We start from the raw sequence: 21,802 nt of genomic DNA on the forward strand, positions 1-21,802 counted from the left end.
AAAAACTCATTTCGGGAAAGATGCTAGGTCTTGTTAAGTACTTATATTTACAATCGAAATCCTTGGTCACTGACTGGAGAAAACACTTTTTTTTCACTTCAGATTCTTTGATGTAGTAAGCTTAGAACAAGCTTTTATCTACGATCAGAGGCTCATCATAAGTGCATGTTAGTGGTTAGTAAACAAAAAATACAACCTCCCACATGCACAATATAAAACAAAATAATTACGAACAAATTTACAAGTTATAAAATTATAAGTACAAAAAATCCAACATATATAATTTATTTAAAACACTGATTAACAGTCACGATTGTGGAGCACTGGTTCGAAACAATGTTTTTAAACCCATTTTCGTCAAATTAAAGTCTAAGGAGGAATGGTTCAAGTTAAAAAGTTTACTCATGCGACTAAGAGGCTCATTAATACCATAGTTTGTTCTATGAAAGTCGATATGCAAAGGTTCAAATCTTCGTAGGAGGTGAGATCCACCCGGATAATTTATACCAATACAAGCTAATAGATCAGGGCGTCAATTTGGGAATTAATAAGCTGATGAAGAAAGATTAAATCATTATTTACACGTCTCTGTGCTAAAGTTTGCATCTGAAGAAGTTGAATGCGATGTTCATAAGGTGGCAAGTTGAAAGGATCGGTCCAAGGAAGAACTTTTAGAGCGAAGCGTACAAAATTGTGTTGAATAGATTCAATGCGGTTTTTATGAACTTCATAAAAAGGACTCCATACTTGAGAAGCGTACTCAAGATGGGGTAGAACGTAGCAGTTGTATAAAGATAGAGTAACAAATGGATCATCAAATTCCTTTGCCCAACGTTTAATAAAACCAAGCATTGAGCTTGCTTTATTTACTATAAAATTGATGTGTTCAGTAAATCCTAAATTTGAGCTAAATTGGACACCCAAGTCTTTGAAGCTAAATACTCGACATAGCTTATGTTGCAAGATGTAGTAATCAAAAATATTAATGACTCGTTTTCTCGAGAATGTAATTGTTTGGCATTTAGCTGGGTTAAGTGAAAGGCCATTTTTACCACACCAAACATTAAAACTGTTAATATCGCTTTGTAGAAGGATACCGTCATTGTCGACTTAATTTCTTTAAAAATCTTCATATCATCAGCAAATATTAGAATACCACTTGAAGTTATGCACGAGATTACGTCGTTTATAGCTAAAATGAATAAAAATGGGCCTAGGTGACTTCCCTGAGGAACTCCAGAGTTGGCTATGAAAAGATCTGAAAGACAGTTTCTAAATTTGACCTGATAGGTTCTTTGGTTAAGATAAGATTCAACCCAGGCAATAAAAATACGTGGAAAACCAAAAGCTTTTAATTTGAAGATTATTATTTCACATACATTCTTATTTCAACCTTGTCAATGACCTACGGCTGGATAAAATGTAGTGCAATTACTTGCTTTTTTAAACCAAAACAACCTCCAACCCCAAAAATAATAATCATTAATAATAAAAACACAATAAAAAACCAGACTCGATTGCTTGTCCAACTGTTTAACGCGATTTCTTTCACATAATGGACTTCCATTAAAAATGTCTGATTCATAAGAAAACAAAATAAATATTTTTGCTCAAAATGATGGAAATCTGTATGTGGCAATATATATAAATAATAATAAAAGAACAAAAAAAAAAAATAAACGATTCTTGTTGTATATTCTGACAGAACAACAAGTTTTTTTGTGGAATGTTATTCTTTTTTTTTTTTAATTTTGTGCATGGTTTTTATTCCACGCCATGTCAATCATATGGAATTTGTAAAGTATTTTGCAATTCCAAGAGTAACTTAACGTCGCGTGAATATCAACAACAGAAACAAAAATGTAAACAAATATCTATGAAAACTTTGATCATAGTTTTATAATATTCTTTTAAATTCAAATGCAAGATGCACAATTGGACAGCGGGGTAGAATTGGTTTTTGTTTGTCTAAATTTCACTTTTCATACTTTATAAAGCCCAAATTTATTTGGAATAATTGACAAAAAAATAAAGAAATTGGAAAAGAGTGGTATCAGAAATATGTAAAGGTTGGTAATTTGAAAAAAGTTTTTTGTCATAATTTTTGGGCTAACGAAAAAAAATGTTGGGCTACCCTTTGTTAACATTGGGCAAACGGTTTTAAACTCACGATATTTTCACAGAAAAAAAAACGATTTTTTTTTGGGTTCTGAAATAAAAGAACATTTTTTGTATATCTCTGCAAAAAAAGGTGCGGGATTACAATTTTTACACTGAACAAAAAAAAATATTTTTTGTTTTTTTTTTTTAGGTAAAAAATAAATAAATCCGTTATAACTTGAGAACTAAGGAGTGGGCTATCGAAAAAAAAAATGGATAATCGAACCAGGCAGGTTAGAAAAAAAATATTAGAATTTTGGGCTGCCAACTTCACGTAGTCCTTAAAACATCAGAACAAAAATATCAATGCATACTACTCTTTGTTATTTATCACTAAGAATACAAACTGATAACTGTTTAAAACGAAACATCATTTTGACTGAATTTCAAGCTAGGTTCGATAGAACGAATTTACTTGTTTTTTCATGATGATTTAAAAGATTCTATTTACACGGAGAAAAAAGGTCACCTTAAAAAAGATGACGCCTACCTTATATATATAAAAATGTTTCCACACAAAAATAAGATGATTTTCCGATTAAATTTAGTGGATTTCTTTTAAATTTACGCATTCAAGTAATGAAGATTTTTCCACATAATGTAAGACGGTAGTCATCTTTGCAAATAAAGCCATGCAGAAAACCTCTTAATTTAATGTGGAATGTGCTTGTTTTTAGGTGGTCTTTTTTCTCCGTGTACAATCTTAGTTCCACTGTTGATGCAAAAAAAAACGAGATCAAATTTTGCATGGAACAACAGGATATCAATAATAGCTAACTGTGGACGAAAAAACGAATATGATCAGGATCACACGATATTGTTTTGACTAATATGATAAGAATCGGTCGAAATCTTTGATTTCCCTAATATAACATGTCTTCTGGCTGCTGTCCAAGCGTGTGCTGTAAAAATATATTTTAACTGCGACTGAAATGATAATTTAGTTCAAAAACAGCTGTTCTTTATTTATTACCAAAATTTACCAGCTGTTCACAGTTTATTCGTCTTATATCGCAGAACGAAATTTCGCTCTAGAACTAGATAATACCGATTTTTTTCTCCATTTTCCGCATTTTACCCCACTGTACAATGCACACCAGTTATTTAAATGTACAACTGCATGTTTTCGTATAACATCCATCAGCAAACGATGAATGACGATTTTCATTTTCATGATGAAATATTCTGTTTTTATTCAAAAATGTATTCCATTTTTCTTCTGCAATGTTTGCTATGTCTACAAATACATGAAGCTTCACACAGTTGGAAATGGAGGAATCCATTGAAAAAGTGTCGCTCATTATAAAAGATTATTGCAATGGGAAGTTTGTCATTTGCACATAGCAGCAACAATAATTATAATCACAAGGGTGATTGCAAAAGGAAGGTGGTGAAGAAAAAGAAAAACGAAAATATATTGATATTATACGAAATGATTTGTTATGAAATAAAAAGTTGCAAAAGAAATTTTGTATCAATTTTACATTCCTAGTAAAGGATTGTAGGATTTCCATTTTTTTTTTTTTTTTCAGAAATATTTGTCCCGATTTTGAAGAAGTTTCTACATGAGTTGTTTTCCAACCGCAATTTAGTCCAATTCCTTCTTGAAAAAAAGTAGAGCAGAGGATATTCTACTTTTCACAATTCACTTTAAACAAAATCTATTTGAAATTATAAATCGAAAAAAAAAAATAATACAATTTTGTATCTGAATCTCATGGAAACGAATCGAAATCTATTCGATTTCCTTCGTATTTGTTATATGATCGATGATGTAGTAGGCAAAAGCAAAAACTACAACTTATCTCAAGCAGGATGGAACTCTATCTTTGTATCTATGAAAAACATTTTTTTGCAATCAGACAACAACAACAAGAACGACAACAAAACAGAAAGGATATTATTTGCTATGCCTCAAGCAATATCGAGTCGACTATGCTTTTATATATTTTTATTTTTTTAATAAATCCAATCTGAAGGTGGGAGATAGTGGTTGGAACAAAGCTGATTGCGGAAATCTGGTCCAGCAGGACTCAAAGAGAAGCCAGCTATCAGACTATTACCGGAGTGAGAGCTGTAGTTGTGGATTAACTTGTTTTTGTATATCCATAAGAAAAGTAAACACTCTGGGTCGGAAGATTATGTTCATATTCTTTAACAGAAAAAAGTTTCAAATCGATTAGAATTGAATTACAAAGAGGTTGCGAAGTAGTTTAAAATTGTTTGCGAAGTAGAAAATTTTGCAAACTCTAACGTTATCGGAAAGATTAAAATAAATGATTGCTTCTTGGTTTAAAATTGAGTTTAAAATTTATTGAGTCTTAAATTGGTTGCATAGAAGTTTCATCTTGGTCTCAGCTATTAAAATCTGATATGTGATTAAAATTTCAAGTCTCCAGCTAACTTAGCAGTTAGATTCAAATTATAAGACAGACGTTGATTAATTCATAAATTGGTTGCTTTTGAGTTTATGAAACAGGTTAGCTACATAACTCTTCGTTGAAGTTAGCTGGTTTTCTAAAATAGTACTCGAGCGTAATTGATTTTTAGATTTTTGTCAATAAGGTCAATCGATCTATTCAGAGTTTATCCAAATCAATGCCTTCAACTCGAACTATTCATACAAACACATGCATTCATGTACTTGTATTTGTAAAAAAAAAAAAAAAATATCTCAAGTGGAACGAGCACAAATTTACTTGATGGTTTTTGTGTTGTTGCTGGTTGCTGGCTAGATGGCACGCGATGTATTGATTTCGTTTCGGATACTACATGGTAGCATCCGTCTTTAGCACTAAAACAAACAACAACTATAACGACATTATAAGACTTAAAGACTGACGACGACGATGAGATTCGATTTTAAATATTTGCTATTCATATTCTTAGACTGTAAACTCTTAAGCAAAATAGATCTAGATGATGCTATTTAAAGTTCCAATTCGTTGAAGGAAAATATTCTTTTTTGTTTTTCTTTTTCTTGACAGGTTACGGTGAATGCGACATACATGAGAAGTTGTATCATATAAGAAGAGTTAATGGATTGATAATACAATTTATATTTCAGTTTTCAATCAAATTTGACATTACGATGATAAAACGAATTAATGAATGGCTACTAGAACAGTTTCGGTATTCATTTAAACCATACGGGTTTGAAAGTAAAGGTGTAGCTTCCTTTTGAGTACAGTAAGGTATGTTAAAAAGCAACTACTTTTTGGAACGAAATAAATTAGTTAGGATGTAAATTTTGTCCAACATTTTCGAAAACGGAAATTTTTGCATTATTTTTGGAACTGCAGTAAGAAGACCTATAAAAAATTAATTCACAGCTCGACTTCAATTTTGTGCAACCTAGTCATACATTTTCTATATTCTCGTTCTTGAATAACTTAGATTAATGTATTTTCTAATGCACGATGTGTTCATTTAAAATTTTATCAAGCGTTAGGTTACCTAATTTTGTATTGAGAAAAATAAGGTATTAATTAATTAACTTCATAAAACAGGCAGACAGCCTGTTTGTATTTTCTGTATAGCGTTTGTTGTTGTCTTGTTTATTAACTAATAAGAATTCTCTGTAATACTGATGCGGAGAAGAAAGTTTAATTGAAATGAAGCTACTATGAGTACACTCGTATAAAATTAGTCATAAAAGCTTGGGTGCGATGCGCGCATATAACGACATTTTAATGAGAAATAAATGGTTTATCATTGAAAGGATTGATGATGTGGTTCACAAGTAGAATAATATGTACATGAAGAGATTTAATACGGTTTAAGGTAGATTGATGATTTTATTTATTGTAAGTACTCAAGAGTACACAATTGCAAACAATATCTTCAGATTTTTATTATGTACATTGCTTTAGACGTTACGCTTGTGGCTTTTTGAAGATTTTTACTTACTTTGGTAGATTATGTTAAATGAAGACGATTAAAATAATAAAGTTAAATCGTTCTCTTTCGCAACTAGAGAAGTACCTACAAATCATGTTTATATAGCTCTAAAAAGGTAAATGTTTCTGAAAATATTTTCATTAAAAAATTTTTACATAATCTTATTTTGCTACAAAAACCGATGTTTTATGTAGAAAATAAGAGCACATACTCAAACAGACGAATTTCATCTAGAACTTAGATTGGTACGGGTAAAAAGGCCTGTCGGATAGCACCTCAAAAATACTCGGCAAACCTACGCAATTTCCAAGAAACACTCAAAATACTATTTTAAAAGATACTAGCGCAAACTACTTTAAAACGGAGGGACTCTAAAAACAAATTTAAAACGAGAGTCAACTCTTTGATATTTTCGAACGACTTAATAAGGGTATTTACGTGAAGAGATAATTTTCTACTTTGCAGAAAAAAAAGAAAATTCCGCAAAAGGTTTAAATGTTGCGTAAACAAGGGAAACAAACAGCTGTTTGTTAAACGTCAAATTGAACTTATAAAATTTGTTCAATTAAAAAAAATAAGTCAAGCTAATTTTGCAATTACTGTGCAACAATAAAAAAAATGTACCTAATTTGCTCAAATAAAATAATATTCTTTTTTCAATATTAACATATTTCACCTGTGGTTATATGAATAATAAGACATAAATCGCGTTCAAAAAGATATTCCAGATACGGGGATCCCAGATAGCCTATTCGATAGGTGATTGAACACACCCAAATTTTATCAGATTTTTTTTCTACAGTTTCTGCTTCAAAATTGTGAGATAAAATTCTATGATTTGCGGAATATTTTTCCCATACAAATTTTGAAAACTTATTTCTACCGATAGACAATTCTACGGTTTCTATGGGTTTTCCGCGTTTACGTGAATACCCCTAATGTAAAGTATCGTTAAACAGGTCGTCTAACTTTAAAACGACCAAAACGCTTGTTTGTCTGTTTAAAGTATGCTTTCATTTGTAAATGTTTGTCAATGAAAAGCAATATAAGTAAAGAAAATTGGTTTTAGAAGTTAATAATATTCTTTTAAATAAATTCTTCTCATAATTGAAAACATAGTTCAACAAAATATATCCGGAGCCATACAATAAAAATTATGCTTTAGATCAACTTCGCACAATTTATCCAATATGCGATTGGTCATTTGAAGGCTAAGCCAGTTTTTTTTTTTTTTAAGTTTTAATTTTAATTTTATTTCAGTATAATACTTGATAAAAAAAGAAGAAATAAAAATCAAATTTTTTAAATAATTTTGTTTTCCTTTTTTTTTTGTAAGGGTTCGTTTGAGTTACTTTTCTGTCAAATTTAGGTGTTGTGTTTTGATTTTAATTTATTGTTTTTGATTTTTTGTTAAATGTTTTGGTCATTAAGGTTGTTTTTTCTTTTAATAAATTTATGTGTGTTCAACTACAAATTTGCTCAGGTTACGTTACATGTCTACTCTAGTTAGAAAAGTAGTTTAAACTGTTCAAAAATGAGAAAAAGTAAGACGAGGATTTAGAACTAAACAAGTGTTTTAGCTAGAGTAGGCTTTATCGCTTGAACGAGTGCTGACTGAGATTTTGCGCCACCATGTTTTGGGTTCTAACTCTATCAATTATATCATATATAATTTGATTGAAACAAATAGTATTTTTAGTGTTTCTTAGAATTTGCCTTTAGCTGGTATATAGTTTATTTTTTAGTGAATAAGGTTGTCATATTTAGAGGACTACATTCCTTATATTATTTTATTAATTTTTTTTACTATTTAGGCTTTCGTTTGGCATTTCAAAAATGTTCTTATTTGATAATGCTACAAAGATATATAACAGTATTAGTTATGTGCCATTTAAATAGGATTGCCACATGGAAGTCCAATTTTCAAAGCGGCACACTGTGTGCAATTCTGCCAATCTAGAGAAACTAAATTCGTGGTTCCAAGTACACTTAATTTTTGCAATGAAAACCAGTTTAATTATGTTATATATGTATTTCTTCAAGTGCTTTATTGATTTTTAAATATATATATCTAATTATAAGTGCGATATGTGGCAACCGAGTACATATGTACAAAAATAGATGGGGAAGAGCCGACATCGAGCAAACGATTTTGGGAAAACTATATATATCTCGAAAACGAAGCGAGATATCGAAAAATTTTATTTAATCTTTTTGTCTTATATTATTATGAAGAATCTAAAAAAGTAATTTGCGATTCACAAAAATGTGATTTACGATTTTTGAAAATATCGAAAATACGTTTTTGCCCTATGAATCTGACCAAAAAAAAAATATTGTATGGGTGCCGCAGCTATTCACAAAAACCCTTAACGGATTCTGATAAATAGAATATTGAGCGAGGTCCTAAGCACCATTTCACGACGGAAACATGCGGATACATTTTTAAAACGCTTGACGAAGTCAGAACATATAATTGAAATAAAGGGCCTAAGGCCTTGAAACAAAATGAAACTTTCATCCATTTTAAGACTTAACAACACATTTTTCTTGTGGTTATCTCATTATCACAGATACCCAAAAGGGATGGGAAACTCCTGACGTCATACTGGTTTGCCTACAAGCTGCGTCGTACGCTTTTGGCTAAGTATGCGTGAAAAATCGAACGCTTTTGGCTAAGTCTTCGTGAAAAATCGTACACTTTTGGATAAGTATGCATTAAAACACTGTGGTTACACTGTGTGTTTTTCACATTTATTCACGAGGACAAAAGAAATTACAACAACACGAAATAAACAAATGGGTTTTGGGAGTAAAACTAACGAAAGTTTCCCATCTCCTTTGGGTATCTAATGTAATGGCTTAACGCTTAACCCAGCAAAATCCCAAATCATTGCCATCTCTAAACCGAAATTCGATACAACCAATCTTCCACCTGTGTTCGTATCTCGATTCCAAATCGAGTTTAAAAATGTTGTTACAAGCCTTGGTTTTAAAATTAATCGTTCCATTTCAGCTAACGATCATATTAATACCTCTATTGGTCGCATCTACGGTGGTCTTCGAAAATTGAATATGTTTTCATACCTAACACCTACTGAAACCAAACTAAAAATCAGCAAATCATTGCTTTTGCCCATCATAGAGTATGCTGCAGTGGTTTACGCTAAGCTTGATTCTCGTTCTTTTCATAAATTGGTAGTTGCTTTTAATAATATAATTCGGTATATTTTTAATCTGCGTAGGTTTGACCATGTCTCTCAATACCATCAACTTGTCCTTGGCTGTACTTTTGAACAGTTTTTGGATACGAGATGTTGTATATTCTTACACAAAATAATTCAAAGAAAAACGCCGCTATATTTATATGAAAAGTTACAGTTTTCACAATCTGCCCGAACTCTGAATCTTATTACACCTTTATGCACTTATTTGAACTCTTCTAGACTATTTTATGTATATACCAGCAAACTCTGGAACTCCTTGCCAGTAAGTTTAAAACAAATAGTAGGAATCTTACAGTTTAAAAAAGCAATATTTAACTATTTTAATTCATTAAACATGCAAACAGTAAATTGAAAATAAAATATTTAATCTTAGTCTAATAAAATTATTCTTACCTAAAATTTAAATCATTTTGTAAATTTTATCTAACTTTTTTTTTTTTGTTTTTGTTAAAATATTGTATGTACTATTATTGTTACTTATCTAAATAACTTGAATTGTACTTGCAAATCCTGTCTTAAGGTACTATAAAAGACTCAGTCTTATTTGTACACCATTATGAAATAAATTGAAATAAATTGAAATTGAAATTGTATCTCTGCTCATAATAGAATACCAAAATATAATACAAAAAAATGTTTGTCCAGCTAACTTTAAAAATAACAAAATACGCAACCATTAGTTTCAATCGAAAAAAATAACTGGTTTTAAATATATTTTAGCTTATTTTAATCTTATGTTCATGACCCTGCAGAGCGCCGCATGCAGTTTTAATTTTTACCGACTTCCGAAAAGGAGGAGGTATTCAATTCGACTGTATTTTTTTTGTTTATGTTTGTTACCTCATAACTTTTGACTGAGTGAACCAATTTTGATAATTCTTTTTGTATTGGAAAGCTGGTGGCTGCCATGTGGTCCCATTTCAATTTCATTCAGTTCTGGCGTTTGTTTTGTTTTTGTTTTTTTTTTTAATAAAAATGATTATTGTTTCTTTGTTAACATTTCATTGTATGGAATTTAATTTTTCATTCTACATCAAAATATTTTTTTTTTTTTTTCATTTTAACTATCAACATATCTTTCATGTGACACCAATATTAGCCTCTTTTCCTATGTGCTAAGTACGGTCACCTCTCTGTAAATTCCTTATTTATTCTACATTTATGCCTATAACTTTTTTCCCACAGCTTATTGAGACTAGTAGCCATATAAAAACATTTGATCTAGACAAAAATACCTTTTCAATGACAAATTACTGATCGTTATTGGTCTGAGGGCCAAAATTACCAATGTCCTTTAAAAAGTTCTTTGTTGTTTCAACCACAAAATATTAAGACTATTTCCACAAATTTGAAATGATTTAATTTTTTTAAGAAAATCGGTTTTTGTTAGTCGGTTTTTTAAAGATGAAAATTCTTATAAAACGTACCTATGTATATTAAACAGGAATCGTATATTGTTTTAAGAAAAATTTCTAGTTTCATAAAATTTAAAGCTTACAGTACATACAACCTATTTCCTGTTCACAGGAGACAAAAATAATTGGATAATCTTTCTTTAATCTCAAAGTTCCGTTAAACATTTATTCTCACCACACAAAAGAAATCCCAATCTGTCATCACGGTCATTCAAATACCATCCATCATCTTTGAATAGAACGAAATGTGTGTATCCAATCAATAAGAATCCAACCCACAAAAGAGACGCATCATAAAATCTTAATTAAAAAGAAAAAAAAAACTCTGATTGTTAACTCAAGAGTTAATTATGTCAAAAGAACTTCCTGGTTTTGACACAGACATCTATATATCGAAAAATATCGTCTGTCATTCGCTGCATGAGCGACTGCATCTTCAAACGGCCATTTTATGAAATATTCATTTACAAATTCCGTATGCTTATCAGGAACAAGCTATTTTCTTTATATTCAAATTGGGAACGATATGGGGGAATTCACTTTGTTTCTTGTTTAATTTTTTTTTTATTTTTTTATTTTTGTCAGAATTCAAATTTATTCAACAAAATGCATTGCGAACGAAGACACGATTCGAGTGTGTTCAGAGGGAAAGATATGTGACAGCAATGTGACATAAAGCTCTTGCTCCCACTTCCACAATCGAATCGAACGAACCGAACCGAAAGTGGACAGTCATCATAATACATATCTTGGCCGCCACACTGGTATGGTATGGTAATTATTTGACAACGACTAACAACAACGATGCTGGTCGATGGGCCCTAGTGTCTCTGGGTCTGCTCTGGTCTGGTCATAGGGGTGCATATTTATTTGCAAGACATCAGACCATCACATAAGCCCCAATGTTTCCTTCCATTCCAAACTCATATGATTTTGCTGTTCGTATATATGAATAACATGTTTGTGGGTGGAATTTGAATTTGAATCTGAATTTGAATTTAAATATGAGTGGGAGGGCGGGAGAATATTGTTCTGCTTCTGTTGTAGGAGTTGATAAACGATTTTGACCTAGAACCTAGTACAAACCAATAAAATGAGCTAAAGTCTTTGTGGTGTAATACGCTGAGCTTTCGCCATAGATAACTGAGGAATAATGTGGGGCAAGAGATATGAACGAGCACGAGCAAGAAAAAGAAAAAAAAAACAAAACCCTACCATATCGATAGGATGCACTTTGTAAGTGGATTTCAAAAGCCGCTGGAGATTGTCTTACGCAGTAGATACACATGTGAAGAAGTATGTACGACGAGTAGGAGGTATATGGATATAACAAGTACTTACCCTGGTTTAATTCATCATTGCAATTTTTTTTGTTTTATTGTTGTTTTTGTATTTGGTCCTTGTAAGTTGTTATATTATTATGTAGTATCTGAAAAAAAGAAGAAAATGAGAGGGTTTTTTTTTTATTAGAAACTGAAAAAAGGGGGTGAGTTTTTCTTTTTTTTTAAGTTTTTTGAACAAAAGATGGGGAATAATGTGTGGGCATTGTCGTTTTGGTTGACCCAGAATTGTTTTAAATGGTTTTGTTTGAACAAAGCAAAAGAGATAACAAATTTTAGACCCAGATAAAACTTGGAATAGTGTTGAACTATGTAGGAGAGAATTAGAAAATTGTTGTGCTTGTGAAATATAGTTATCTTGAACAGAACCTACAAATACATATATAATGTAGTACTGTGTGGTAACCTATGAACTAAGGAAAAACATCTTTAACCCTCTACCGCATACTAACCCATATATGGTTTATCGATTTCATATCGATTTATTCTTGTTATATTGCACCAAATGTCAAAAAGAAAAAACTTTAATAAAACTATGTCTATTTTTTTATAATTAACCGGTTTTTATTATCAGTAAGAGAGTCGTGATTCTGAAATAAACTCATTGTTTCAAGAGCATGTCTAAAGTGCAAATCAGTGAATAAAAGTGTGAACTTTTCAAGTGTTTTTTTATAAGAAATAAGTAAGTTGCATCCAATTAAAAATAAGTTTCGTATGAATTTATTATACTTTTATATGTTTAAGAAGTTTGTTTTTTGTTTTTTTTAATAATTTTTGTCTTTTTTTTGCGTTTTTTCCAAAACACCATATATGTGTTATCATGCGTTGGCGACTTACATTACTGGATTTTTGTGGGAATTTTTTTGTTTTGTAAAATGAATTGGAAGACTTTCTATGGAAAAAATAAGTGTGTTAATGCTAAAACTGGTGATGGCTTTCGAAGTGATGACGATCTAGCTTCAGATTCTGGCCCTTTTTAACATCAAACAAGCCATCTCCGAGCACTTTTGCAAATCTGTAACACCTAAAATGTCACGAAAAAGATGATGCCCTTCAGCTTTGGCATGTGATAAAAGCAGAGAAGGAACAAAACAAAGCTGAGGGAGTTATATACAAGTCACGGAAGTCCAGCCCCATCTAATCCCGAAACTCCAATTCACTCACAACAACCAAGGGCAAAAGCCGTTGAATTCAGTACTAACTGAAAACATCGACCATATCCCTGAATGGCAAACAAAAACACCAATATATCAAATTTCGGGACTCAAAACGTATTGTGTACATGTAGAAAATGGAAGGTGTTCTTCTGCAACAATGATAAAAGAAAGAGTTTGAATAAATTCCATGAATAAGGAAAGTCCAATGTAATAAAAACATATTTTACAAAACATACCTTGAATGCATACTAAACCATATATGGGTTATTTATTGTTTGCTGGAAATTGACTTGCTGCATACTAACCCAAATATGGTTTATGTTTCTAAAAATTTATATATATGTAAAAAAATAAAAAAATTTATGTAATACCTTTTTTCAACCCCTAATAAAGCTAAAAAATTGTTAAAAAAATTTGTATATCATTTCGTTCATAATTCATGCAGTAGAGGGTTAATACATTTTTAAGGCTGCAGCTTCATAGAAAGATAGACGAACAGACCAACACGAATTGTATCATGAAACCCATTTTGTTTTACTTCTCTGTATAGTAGGGTGTCCGTTATTTCCCAAAGTGACGTTTTCGGGGGTGACACCCCCCAGATCGAAAGTTTAAGCCCTAAATACGGGGAATTTAGCCCTAAATACGGGGAATTTACACAAATTTTTGAATGCAATATTTGAAAAGAATTAAAAACCAATAAAACTGCATTTAAAATTATGTGATAGGTGAAAGCAAAAACTACGAAAACAGCTAATAATTTCAAAAACCGAAATAAAATATAAAAAAAATTTTTAATGGGAAATTTTGAATGTAATCTTTTAAAGGAACTATTTTCCAACCAGAATCAACAAACATTTTAAAAATAGATGATTTAACTCGAGAGAAAAAAAATTTTATGTATGAGTTAAAAATTTCCCATACAAATTTGTATGGGGAAAGTATGACCTTAGAGGCACGGGTTAATGACCCCCAAACAATTTTTTTTTGCTAAATTCCCCGTTTAGGCCCTAAACTTTCGATCTGGGGGGTGTCACCCCCGAAAACATCACTTTGGGAAATAACGGACACCCTACTGTATAGGCTATTGATTATGTAGTTTAGAAAGGAACTAAGACGTTCACGGGTTTTTATTGCAGGAATCATTCAATGGGTTATAAAAGAAGATAAAACCGCGGAGTGCTATTAAATGAGAGGGTGGAAACTGAAGATAGGGGTGCAAAAGCCCCCTTTTTGGTTTTTTCAATATACCTCGTAAACGAATCAAAATTTTGATATATTGCACATATAACTTTTTGTAGAGAATTAAATTTCCTATTGGAATAATGTTTTTAAAAAATTGAAAAAAAAAAAATTTCATAATCATAAAAAAAATATCAAAAAAATCGATTTTTGGAGTTTTTTTGCTTTTTTACTTGTACATTTTTTTTGGGTTGAGATAGACATAAACGTTGCTCCAAAGAAAAAAAGAAAGGGAAAGAAAAAGAAAAGAGGGGAAAGTACGATAACTTAAGCACCAAGAACTAATAATGAGGTTCTGTAGAGGGGTTAAATACAATCATTGTTTACTATGGGAGGGGGGGTCAATGTCCCCCCGTTTTGGCGGGAGGGGCAATTTTCTAAAAACAATACTTAAAATAAAAAAAAATTATTAAAAAACAACGGCAACACCTACAGTTTTGATTGATACTTTTTTCAAATGCTAGAAATATAAAGTTAATATTAATTTTAAAATGAAGTTATTTTAATCAATTGTTTTTGAAATAAGCAAGTGATTCCGATAAAGAAAGTATTTTGTCTATTTTTCAATTTTCTCAAAAAGTAGAAGGCATAGGAACATTATGATTTTGATGATTTGATAAGAAATCAATTAAGGCAGTTTACTTTGTCGATCAATTTCGTATTTAAGTCCACAGTCTTTGTGAAAATTGTACTCAATGTGCTTTTTAAACTTTTTTTTCACAAGTTTTGACTTTGAAATCGGGCATTTCAAAAACAATTGATAAAATACCTGCTTGGTTTACGAGGTATATTGAAAAAACCAAAAAGGGGGCTTTTGCACCCCTATCTTCAGTTTCCACCCTCTCATTTAATAGCACTCCGCGGTTTTATCTTCTTTTATAACCCATTGAACGATTCCTGCAATAAAAACCCGTGAACGTCTTAGTTCCTTATTACCCTGTTTTTTTCGACATCATCAATAGCCTACTGGTCTGGATTTAAATGTCAATTTTTGTTTGATACCGATGTCTGACAAAAAATCGTACCAAACTATTTGCTTGCTTTGTAATCTAAGAGCCCACTGTTATAAATTTTTTTGGAGTGAGCAAGAAAATATTCGAAAGATCTTCAAATTATTTGTATGAGATGGGCTGTTCTGAAAGGCAAAACTGGGGGCGTTTCGAAAGGGAGCGGGTCAAAATTCTGACTTCAAAATTCTGATTTTCAAAATGTATGCTTTTTCAGAGAAAATTCAGATTTTCAAAAATCAGATTTTTTTCTATTCTGTCTTTCAAAATTCTGCTTTTATAAATTAAAAAATTCTGTTTTTTTTTTTTTGATAAATTGATAAGTTTTTAAGAATAGAAGAAAAATTGTCAAAGAAAGTAACAAATTTGTAACAGCCTGATTTTTGGTATACAGCTGTGTTAGGGTGGTTTACAATTATTCTACAAAAAATTGTTATATAAAGTTTTTTTGTATCACATTTTAGACATTACAACATTTCAAACTATTCCATGTTATTTGATTAAAATAACAAATATAAAAATATCAAGAAAAACATAATGCGAGTTTGAAGTGATATACATAATTGCTAAACAGTGCATGATACAACAAAACTTTGTAAAACATTTTTTTTGTAAAATTGCCTCAGCTACAATTTTGTAGAACATAATTTTCGTCTAAAACCTACCGTTTTTTAAATAAAAAATGTTGTGACCTTTGACATCTTATAATGGGACTAGCGGACAGAGGAAACTTCAGGACTTTTCACAGATTGTAAACCACCCTAATACCAAGCTGTATACCAAAGTCAGCCTGTTACAAAATTTTTCCTTGAAAAAATCTATTTTTCCTTGGCTTAATTATTTTTGGAAAATATTTAATATTAAAAACCTTTTGCTAAAACTTCAAAATTTACTTATCAAACAGAAAAATACAGTGCATAAAAAATTGGAAATGTAAGTAAGTAATCAAATAAGCACTAGATTATGCGTGAAGATGATTTTTAAATTCTGCAAAAAATTCAAAAAGGAAAAAGGAACATTTTCCAAGACCTTTTTTAATTCTTTGCATAATTCTGTAAAAGAAAAGCTGAATTTTAAAAGCAAAGTTTTGTAAAGCAGAATTTTGACCCCAATCCGTTTGGAAGCTATTTCGAATTAGGTAAAAAAAACTGCAGTGCTTTTGTAGTTTAATTTCTAAATGCCCCCCTAGGGACCTCAAGACTTATACATTTCATACATAAAATTAAAAATACCTTTAAAAAAACACTGATTTGTTGATTGTTACTATTACTCACACCCAAAATTTATCTTGAAAACTCTTGTTGTGTAACATAATTCATCCTTTGCCCACCTAATCTGATATCTTATACGGATACTTTCATAAGTAGCAGAAAAGGCGAAAGATCTATCAACAAGAATCATGGCCTTTAAATGTGTACGCGAGCGCTTTGTCACAATTCGAATTAGCCCAAAATTTAAAAGTGCCACGATCTGTACTAAATGTGATAAGTTTGTCCATTTTTGGATCGACCCACATTCGAAAAAAAACCTCGGGCAGCGGGTTAAGACTGATCAACTTTGCAGATGCAGAAATTATCTTCCAGTCAGGTCGCCTAAATATTCACAAGAGAACTTTGCGGTCTCCGAATTAACAAACCCAACTAAATTGGTCATGTTGTGACTGTTGACGGGCAGATAGCCCCAAAACTTTCGGTGATCGATCTTTCAAAATTTCTCAACACTAGGACAAATTGAATGAAAACGCCCAAGGAGCCTTCAAAAGTGGCACCACAGATTTCACAAGGCTACATAGGATGAAATCTCTGGTCCAATGAAGAATTTAAGAAGCAGGGAAGAACCGGAACTCTTAATAAGATCGATACGTAAAAAAGAAAAGAACAACGAACTCTAAAAAGGAAGAAGTGGCAATATGGAAACAAGCTTTAAGTCAGGGGGTCAAATTTAACAATTTTAAAAAAAGATGAAACAATCAACACATGAATGCCACGTTCAGAATAGAAAAGTGTCTTATTAAAAACGGGAAAGGTCAAATATCCTTATAGACATAGATGTTGCTTATGGCATAAATATAGCTTAGTGTGTCTTATCTTAAATAAACGGATACGCTATGGAGTCCACTAACTTCAGACATCACATACAATTTTGTCAACTATTTGAGTGATTGTGAGACTTAATTTGGGAAACACTGTGACTCCGAAAAAGACGTCAGTCTTTTGACAAAAAAGGCATCTCTTAAAGACTTAGGTGCTGCTTTATTGGGGGATAATTTATGTTATATCATTTAGTATAAAATATATCTTATTCACTAACCTCTCTTTATTTCCCGGTTTACAGCACAAACAAAAATTCTTCATTATAAGAACTGCCATGGAAAATCATCAAACATATAAATTGAGTGCAAATACAGACGCACCACAAAATATTGCGACCGGTTGAAAAACAAACTAACTTGATAAGAACCAGAATCCAAATTGACTTTTTTCAATAAATCATCTTTATTCATGTATCGAATGACGTGAAGTCAACTCATTTTATTTAAATATCCAATCAATAAAATCATTAATATAATTGCCAACAACTTTTCTCCCCATTCAACAGCGGTATATGTACTTTAAAGCATAAACGGAACGGCATTTTCCACTTTTAAACTTTATGAACCTGATAAAACTGTGAACCAAGTTCAATCTTGAAAATGCATTAAAATCACGCCAAAACACATATCTACAATTGTGAATTTTTCTATACCAAACTGTTAATTGCAACCACAAACCGCTTGGGAGAGAGAACAACCAAAACTATAAAACATTCACAAAATGGCTCTTAACTTGCATCTGCACGCAATCGTTGGTAGTTTTCATCCCAAAACGACATATTTTCCTTTCTCCATTCTCCAGCATCAAAATCAGTTCTGAGATAGAAATGCCATTCTATAGCGTATACAAAAATGCGCAAAGTCTAGGTTGTCTTAATGTCATTCCGAAATTCCGACAAATGATGCAATTGTGCATAGTGTGTGTGCCAACATGGCTTCCGCTGGAATTTGTCAAATTGAAATATAAATTTCCCAGCATCTTAAATCTAATCACTTTGCCATTCGTGGAAATGGGACGACATATGAGTGTGGAACAGCACTCTATTAACTTCCAAAGATGGTGACATGTACATCAGACTTCTGATCTGACGTTATGTCCTCTCATAAATATTACCCTTGGGCTTATAGTGGTGCAGAGCGCGTCTAACTGGAAAGTTCATTTGCCTGAAGAAGAGATAAAAGAACACCACTTGTTCCAGAAGTACATATACCCACATGCTCGTAGAGGGGCATAAATTTGCCAAGAGAAGTGCATAGATAAAATACATAAAACAACCAAGCCTGAAAGTCAAATGCATTCTAACAGGCTAAGTTGGACAATTTCTAGGATGATCATCAATAATCATGTGGAAATTGGGTGCCTAGCGGGTTTTTTTTCCGACGTTGCAATATATAGCTTTCGGTTAGAACCTATTTAAGACTTAGTCTATGCTCGAATAGATTTTGCGAGTCTCTCAGGAGAATATAAAGAATGGTTTTGGTTGATATTCAAACGAGTTGTGCAGCTGGGTGCACACAACCAACGAACGGTGCCGGTGACTGCAAGTTGGCTGTCCGACCAACATGTCTATCAGGTTCATTTTGTAAGAAATAAATAATGAATGTGGCAACTTATTTAAGCGCGCTTTGGTGACTGACCACAATTATTTACAGCATTTTCCATAGAGATGTCATTAAAAGTCACGAAGTTAATTTTCTCTATATTTTTATTGTTTATTTAAGATTAATATCGGCACAATTACATCCATTATGCGGTCCGTTAAGACTTCTCGGTTAAATATTGGTCGCATGGTAAAGAAGTGACATTCAAAATAATGCGCATTTTGGCAAATGTTTAATGTTTATAATCAAAGAAAAGTTCGAATCAATTTGTAACTATAAGGAAACCCAAAGTTTTGGCGTTTTTTGTCATAGATGGATTCTTTTGACAACTTGAATTTTTTATCGAATTTAAGACCCACGGTAAATCAGCATTATTTTGGTGTAACCTAATTTTTTGTGATTTTAGTCAGAATTTGATCAAAAGACCTAATAAAGATTTTATAAAAAAAAACTGCTGGTCATTTTTTTCTTTGAATATTTTTCAGCGACCACACCACAAGGTCCTAGAAGTGGATAGTGTAAACGCGATTGCTTTTACCTTTAGTTTTTCGTCGTTCAAATTTTTCTTAACAGTTTTAGATCTTTTAGTTTGCCAATTCGACTACTTCAAATCATTGTAAAGTCGACAATACTTTTATTCAAAAAGGCGCAAAATTATGACCTGATGACCTTGACTACAAGACTTTAGCCAGCCATCAAAGTCGTAAAAATGCGAAAATAAAGTACAGAAATCGCTCTATCTCAACGAAATTTTGGTACACATTATTGTTATTTTCTTTTACCTACCGCAGTAAAACAATCAAGGCTAAATGAATCTGAAATGCCTAGGCACAAAATTGACATTTAAAAGCAGTATGTTACCAAAATCTTAAAGCATTCCTAAGTTTTGTTTTACGATAGTTTTAAAAAAAGTGGTGTAGCGATATTTTGTTGAAACAAAACCATTTCCGTACTATTTTTGAAAAATGCAATTTTTTTTCATTTTGATAAAGGGCAATTTTTTAGGTGATTCTGACACTTTTAAAACTTTTTTTTTTGTAACGGCAATTTAAAAAAAATCTACAAATGAAGTAAAATAATTCTTTTGAAACAAAGCGATTGCCATTGCCGTTCCAGTTCCAGTTTTCAAGTTGCTGGCACCAATTCAGCCATACTGTAGCCCAGTAACCTTATTATTATTTTTATTGTGTAGAGCAAAACCGTTCGTCAAAATGGTGGATCGAGCACAATCTTGGTGTCGAAGAACTTGAGCTTTAAGAGTCCACATCAGCGTTACCACTTGCAGAAAAAAAGTCGAAGTAGATTTGAAGAAAAAATGGAAGTAGATTGAGAAAAATCGAAGTAGATTTCAAAATATAATTTTTAATAAAAATCCATCTTAAAAAAAAAATATTTTCTTAAATTTATTTAAGTTAAATAATTTAATTAGTAAAAACAACTAAAACCAAAAAATTGAATTCCTTCAAACTCTATATTTTCGGTATAAATATTATTTCAATACATTATTTTATAACAATTTTTAGTCAAATATTTGGTTTTCTGCAAAAAGAAGTAGAATTGGCTTATATTTTGATAATTTGAAGTAGATTGTAACAGAGATTTTAAAATGAAGTAGAATTCGTTATTTTCGTGATGGTGCGAAGTAGGAAGTAGATTTAATTTTTTTTTGAAAAAAAGAAGTAGATCTACTTCAATTGAAGTAAAGTGGTACCACTGGTCCACATCCAAACAACATGTACAAACATTGGAACATATTTCTACGAAATAGACGATTTTTGAAAGGCAATATCTTGGAAACCATTAGGCCACATAGATGGTTTTAGGCTTTAATTATGTAATGTATATGTTTCGAATTCGTGAAACATCGTTTTTGGAAATAAAATAACTCTTTAGAGGCTTAAATCGGTAAAGACTGAAAAGTTAGTAGAATATTTGTTTTTCATTACGGCCATTCCAAAGTAACGTAACATATTGACCTTTTTTCCAGTTTATGTCGTTGAAGAAGCAATCTTTTTTCTTGAAACTTGGTAGGTCTTAAGGGCTCGTGATAAAGTTGATGTTTTAAAAATTTCACGAAATACTAATTAAACATAGTCAAATTATTCACAGATAAAGCGGTAACGGAGAAGACGCGTACAATTCTTCTCCGTTACCGTCTTTGTCTGTTAATAACTTAGCTATTCAATTATGTAATGTATATGTTTCGAATTCGTGAAACATCGGTTTTGGAAATAATTAACTCTTTAGAGGCTTAAATCGGTAAAGACTGAAAAGTTAGTAGAATATTTGTTTTTCATTACGGCCATTCCAAAGTAACGTAACATATTGACCTTTTTTCCAGTTTATGTCGTTGAAGAAGCAATCTTTTTTCTTGAAACTTGGTAGGTCTTAAGGGCTCGTGATAAAGTTGATGTTTTAAAAATTTCACGAAATACTAATTAAACATAGTCAAATTATTCACAGATAAAGCGGTAACGGAGAAGACGCGTACAATTCTTCTCCGTTACCGTCTTTGTCTGTTAATAACTTAGCTATTCAATTATGTAATGTATATGTTTCGAATTCGTGAAACATCGTTTTTGGAAATAAAATAACTCTTTAGAGGCTTAAATCGGTAAAGACTGAAAAGTTAGTAGAATATTTGTTTTTCATTACGGCCA

The 21,802-nt window shown here is 31.4% G+C and overlaps 1 protein-coding gene across 1 annotated transcript in view; it reads right to left on the reverse strand.

Moving 5' to 3' along the window:
• The window catches only part of LOC129916082 (GTPase-activating protein CdGAPr), a 146,139-nt gene that overhangs the window by 69,140 nt on the left and 55,197 nt on the right, over window positions 1-21,802 (reverse strand). The window contains exon 3 of the mRNA XM_055995862.1: window positions 12,044-12,131. The gene's annotated coding sequence lies outside the window, so the exon portion shown is untranslated. The remainder of the gene's footprint in view (window positions 1-12,043; window positions 12,132-21,802) is intronic.

The sequence above is a fragment of the Episyrphus balteatus genome, chromosome 3, assembly GCF_945859705.1.
Source record: "Episyrphus balteatus chromosome 3, idEpiBalt1.1, whole genome shotgun sequence".
Taxonomy (NCBI): domain Eukaryota; kingdom Metazoa; phylum Arthropoda; class Insecta; order Diptera; family Syrphidae; genus Episyrphus; species Episyrphus balteatus.